This window comes from Vitis riparia, chromosome 18 (assembly GCF_004353265.1).
Source record: "Vitis riparia cultivar Riparia Gloire de Montpellier isolate 1030 chromosome 18, EGFV_Vit.rip_1.0, whole genome shotgun sequence".
Lineage (NCBI taxonomy): Eukaryota > Viridiplantae > Streptophyta > Magnoliopsida > Vitales > Vitaceae > Vitis > Vitis riparia.
Genome location: NC_048448.1, coordinates 18,209,204 through 18,215,673, shown reverse-complemented (window position 1 = coordinate 18,215,673; position 6,470 = coordinate 18,209,204). Strand labels below are relative to the sequence as shown.

The 6,470-nt window shown below is 33.8% G+C and overlaps 1 pseudogene; it reads right to left on the bottom strand.

Annotated features, from left to right (window-relative positions):
* Positions 1–399: 399 nt before the first annotated feature.
* On the bottom strand, positions 400–1,106 carry LOC117905495 (annotated as a pseudogene).
* Between the last annotated feature and the right edge of the window lie 5,364 nt (positions 1,107–6,470).

The following is a 6,470-nucleotide window of genomic DNA, read 5'->3' as shown; positions in this document are numbered from 1 at the left end:
GACCCTATACTTCCCCACTTAAAAAATTGGTTAGGAGGTTGCTCGCATTGTCCAATAGATTTCTTGATTTCTGTTTATCCGTGCTAGTGGATTGGCATCTGATTGAAGACCCACCAGGCCTGGAGATGCTCTTCTATGGTAAGTTCTCGTGCATATCTCGCTGTACAAAATTTACGTTGGGACCTTGAGCCAATTCAGGAATTGCACTGCTTCCAACTCTTTCATCTATCTACCTAAAACTCCTTGGCCAAAACAGCGCTACTTCTTCATCTTCCACGAACACTGGCAGCCCGTAATAGCCTTGCTTAAACCTTGCTCCGCCCCATTGCATCAAGCCTTTCCAATGGTACCATTCTTTGGTATGGTGAAGCCTGAGCTCCAATCCCAAGGGATCGGATTCGACTGAAGTGACAGCGCCAAGCATGAAGGTTACAGTGCTGAAGATAGCAGTGGCCAGTGCAGGCTTGCACATCTCCTGCGGGTTGTAAGTGCAAGCCTGGCTCTTCGTACTTTGGAGATGGCGCCCTGCACGTGTGTAGTGACAGGGTTCGCCAGGTACTGAAGCTCGGAGCAATAGGTAGGCATGGCTATCTCAGCACCTTTGAAGCCATAGCCCAAGCTCGGGTTGGGGCCGCCACTCAAATTGGAAGGCAAACCACCATTATAATAGTCACAGACCAGTTACGAGAATTGCGCAAGCATGAGCTTCCCAATTGCTACAATGGCAATCTGAAGATTGCCCATGGAAACACCAATAGGAATCCCTTGGAAGTTCCCTCCATGAAGAGCAAGGTCCCGAGACATCGATCAAAAGGTTGTCGTCGACAGAATTGATTTCCCTCTCAAGTGCATGTGATCTGTGCGAATCACCTCAATCTGAGCCCCCAGCCACTGTAATCAATCCTTCTACAGTTGGTTCCATTTGTGAATAAACCTCCTTTTTTTTAATGCAAAGAAGAGCCCCTGCCATAGTTCTTTCACTGGCACTACCATCAACACACAGTCAAATGATCGAACCTCAAGATGTATAACAGCACCAAACCAAATATTTCAACCCAAAATCCCCACCCACCGAGGACATATTCTTTGTAATCCCTTGTTCCCATAGGCGAAGATGAGAGAAATAATGTGTCCTAGGAGTAGGTACCAGAGGCAGGGGAAGGTAGGGGAAGTTGGGGAAACAGAGCACAAAATAGGATGAATAAATAAAGAGAACCTCAGAAGATTCACTTCATGAATAGTTAATGACCCTTCCTAGCAGGTGGGAAAATCACATCAAATGCTATTACAGACATGATTCTTGGACATTTCATAACCACAATAGGATCTGAGCAAGTTAAAAATGGACAAATCCACACAAAAGCAGAGATATAAGGCAACAAATAAGTTGGTGGCCTTCAATATCCACCCCAATCAACATAATACTAAGGAGATCACTAGCAAGCTGAGGAATAATAGTAAAAAAATGAGAGGTAAGAGGAATGTCATGTCCATACCTGGGTTCTTCAAACAAAGAAAAACCAAGCTTCAGCTCTTTTCGATGAATCTCTTTCCCTTTCTGCCACAACTTACCCCCTAAGAAAATTCCAAACCTTTGGTTTTCTCCTCCCCTACTCCCTCATACGCTCCTCTGCTTCCCTAACCATACTCTGCCTCTCTTATTCAGCTCTCTTCTCTCGTCTCTCCTGCCCCCTAGCTGCCAGCCTCCCTCTACCAAAATATCTCTAACGGCAGCACTAAAAACACCTCACCCCTGCTGCCCCTCTCCACTCTCCTGCAGCTTAACGGTTTTCAGCTTTTTTGCTGAATATATCTCCACATGTCAAGCTTCCATTGGCCATCAATACCATTAACTTGATTCTTTACTAGTCAATCTGGAAGAGACACGTGGCTCCTTGAGAGCCTTCCACCTGCAAAGAAAAACTTACAACAAATGTGATAAAAACATGAGCCCCTAAATGGGGGTCTACAATATTAAAATTTGGTGTTTAAATAATCTAATGATTTATTTAACTATAGGTTAAATTTTCTATCAAAATAAAAAATTATTTAAAATTTTAATATTCTTATTCTAGTCAATATGTTACAATGATAAATACTTAGATATTATTTTTAAAACTTATGGTAATTTTAAATCATAATTAACCAAATTCCTTAAACTACTTTCTAATTAAATTTCCCTTTAACTAATTAAAAGCGATTTTCTCAAAAAAAAAAAAAAAAAAAAAAAACAAAGGTAGTAATATTAATTTATTATAATATTGAAATTTCTATTTATAAATGTTTATAGTAAATTATTAAGAATTTATTTAGGAGGTGTTGGGATATACTTCTCAAAGAAAAGATTTTTTTTTTTTTTTTTTTTTCTTTTGGGTCCTTGGGCTGTTTAGGATGAGGTTAAAAAAATAACTAGAGGGCCCAACTAAAAAATACAAGCCCATTGGGTCCTTTCATTCCACAAAACAAAATATTGAAAAGACACAATGAAAAGGCAAGCCCATTAGGTACTTTCGTTCCCTTGGTTGGATGCCTATTCTGAGAAATTTAATTCTTAGCACAACCTGACCCAGATATTTTTAAGGGGTCACGTTCGAGCTTCGCTTTTATTTGAAGTGAGGCCCAAAATTTAAGTTGGGCAAGCCAATGGGCCGAATTTAGGTTAAAAATAAATTTGACACAACCCAATCTTTGGGTACATGGTGCTTAAATTTTTTGCTTAAATATCAATTACAATACTTTAACTCAAAAAAAAAATTGAAGGAAAAAAAAATGAAAAACCAATCTATGTCCCATGTTAAAGTTTTCATAAAACTATTTATATTTTAAATTATTATTTAATAATAAAAAATAATTAAAAAAACACCAAAGATTTGTTCTAAAAATAATAATTTATTTTTAAAACAAAATTTTAAAAATAATAATTAAAAATATTTTTTAATATTTTTTAAAGCAATTTTTAAAATTAAAATGAAATAAAAAATAATTTTTAGAAACATAAGTAGGAATTATTTTCATCAGTTTAATATATATATATATATATATATATGGGTTTGTTTGATTATGTTTTTTAAAAATGGTTTTTAAGTTATAGAATGAAAAATAATTTTTAAAAGCAATTTTAAGAAAATATGCCAAACGGATCCTAAGAATTCTTAGTTAGGGTTCTTCTATAAAAGATGAGACATATTAAAATTTGGTATTTAAATAATATAATGATTTATTTAACTATAGGTTAAATTTTCTATCAAAATAAAAAATTATTTAAAATTTTAATATTCTTATTCTGGTCAATATGTTACAATGATAAATACTTAGATATTATTTTTCAAACTTATGGTAATTTTAAATCATAATTAACCAAATTCCTTAAACTACTTTCTAATTAAATTTCCCTTTAACTAATTAATAGTGATTTTCTCAAAAAGTGTTTTTTTTTCTTCTCTGCCTTAATATGTAAATCAACTTATGCTTTTATTTGTTAGAGCAATTGGTTTAATAAGTGTTGTGTTTAACAACCTATTTGGTACTTATGTGAGATTGGCATTTCTCTTGTTCTGCCCCTTAAGACAAGTAGTCTCTATCTTCCTTTCATGATGGTGATGAACTTGTTAGATTTTCTGTTAGGCAGTATATAAGTTTTGGAGTTTGAATTTCTGTATTATTTTTTTGAAATTCTTTGTATGCTAGTTTGGTTAAAAATTCATGTTAGATTCTTTTTTGAAGTTCCTTGAATGCTAGTTTAGTTAAAAATTCATCTTAAGTTATTTTCTAAAGTTCTTTGAATGCTACCTTAGTTAAAAATTTATGATGTTTGATTATTTACCTTTGAGAGCTTGTTATTCTTTAGAAAAAACTTAATTGATTTTTGAGTCAAAATTTCTTTTACAAAAAAAAGATCTCTTCTCCATCATGAATGAAAAGGTAGTAAAAAAGAAGGTCTAAGTTGATTTTTCCTTTCTTTTCAAATTGTTTTAAGTTATGAATAAAAAATCCCAACTTTTAAGTCTTTTGTTCGGAATTTCTTAATTTTCTTAGTCCCTTTTTTGCTCATCCTAAAATCATTTTTTTAAGAAAATAATTTAAATTATTTTCAAAAGGATTTGAATCATTTAAGGACTTTAAAAGAAAATTCGTTTTAGGTTTAAGGCAAACATCTCACTTTCTTTTAAAAACATGCAACTCATTTCATACAAGTTGCATTCTCTTTTTGGTTTTCCAAAAACTTTGTTTTTATTCGTATAAGTTTGAACTTGTGCCCCCAAACTAATGGGAATGTCCTTGGCCTTGGTAATCTTTTCACTTGAGGTTGAGGATGTATGGGTTATCGAATATTGAATGAAGATTTGACAGAACCCTACATAAAAGATATTTTAAAACTTATCCTTGCTACCAGTTTCAACTTGGCTAATGACCATTTTGTTTTAATTATTTTTGGAGTGTATTAATTTTTTTTCCCACAATTGTGTGATGTTACTCACTTCTTGAAATTGATTCTAGAATGTTATTTGCATCGAAAAAGCTTTTCCCAAAGTTGATTTATTTAGTTGGTTATATACCTTGTATAGTTGATGTCTTTGTAAGTTCATGCCATGTAGATATTATGCTATCATAATTGCTTGTCATCATCTTTTATCGTAGCTTCTCCATTTGTATTGAAAGTGCATTGTGTTAAAGATATGCTCTTCAGGTACACTCTCCACCATACACTTCTTTTTAGTTACATATGAAATGTTTTGTGTGAACCATACCATGTTTGATATTGGCACTGAGTGCCTTGATGTTTGTTTGATTTTCACTAATGAGATGCATGTTATATATTTTGTTGTTTGAACTAACTTCAGTATCTTGTAATAGCGCTTTAAATTGTAGTCCAGGTACGCATCTTACTCTTCCTTTATGGTATGACTTGAATTATTTGTTTAGCATGCTTAATATGTTATTGGAATTTAAGTAATCATCATTAGTCTTCCTTGATTCCCTCTATTAATCACTTAATTGTTGTACTTCCCTCAATTTAGTCGATAGAGACCTTTTTAAGGGTTTAGAGTACCACTACCTTAAGGTACCTTCCTGATAGGTAACCTGATCCTTGGACCTATAGACTTGAGTTTATTATTTCAAAGACATGTTTTTCCAAAAGTTTAAGGTGTCATTTTTCTTAGGCTTTTAGTTTCTTCTATTATTTTCCCTATAAAAAAATGAAAATTTAAATAGTTGAGTGAGAACTCCAAATTTTAATAAAATATCAAAATTTCACAAATAAAAAATGAATCTCGTTGTTGAGTGAGGACACAAGTGAGAAATGCAAGTCCACAGTAACCCCATCCTTGACTTTGTTTATGGCACCTTCTTTCTTTTCAGTTTGATTAGAGTATCCACCATCCTTAACTTTGTTTAGGGCATCCCCTTTTCCTTTAGTTTGTTTAAGTCATTCCTATCACACCCCAATTTTTATTATTATTATTATTATTATTATTATTTATTCTTCAACTAAACAATTGATACTCAAATACAGTATAAGTGCTCTCAAAAATTTAAATGTTGAGTTCCTACTTGAATTTGTTCAAAAAGAGGATATGGAAAACCTGTTATAAAGAGTACATCCTGTATTAAACATTGTGACTATTAAGTTAACAAAATATGTTTTGTTTCACAAAAGAAACTTGTACAACATTAATTTACATATACCAAACCCCATTGTTTACTACGGGTAGCCCATACTACAAGTGTATCTGACAAATATATACATTACATCGTTCCAACAAAAGGTCTAGTCTTGATACAAAAGGCGTGGCCTCAAAAGACTTTCAATATGAGCAAACAGCATCCAATCACAGTAAAGCATTGCTCAAGCATTATTTCCTGCATAGGTCTTCTGACCTGCATCTAGAGGTGGAAGGGATAGGGTGAGTTCACAACTCAGTAGGAAAGTTTATAACCATCCTAAGTATACCCTTAAAAACCTTGAATTAAACGTTTAATAACGTGCATGATAAACATTTCATAACTATTAACAAATGTGTATTCATGTCAAACATGTATGCATGTGTTTGTTGGTTTCATCATTGCTTTTCCCTATCCATCCTTTCACAACTGATAAATTGCTGACTCCCAACAATCTACACAGCAGATATCAATGCTCCACAAGACACTCGATCAATATAATAATGACTATTCTGGGACATCAACCAAGGGCAAGTCATACCCCGTGTCTTTTGGGACTCATACCCAAGGGCAGGACCAACCCCGTGTCTTTAGGGACTAAAACCCAGGGGTAGGACCAACCCCATACACCCACATTGGAGTGTCTTCCTCGAGGGCTTTAGGGACTTTCACCCAAGGACCCACGGTCCCACATAAACAATATATATCAAATGAAAAGGCCTGTAGCATCACATAAGCACTTCGCCACCAATAAATTCTTTGAATATGATCTGTGATAATTCCATATCCTTCTTGCAATGAAATCA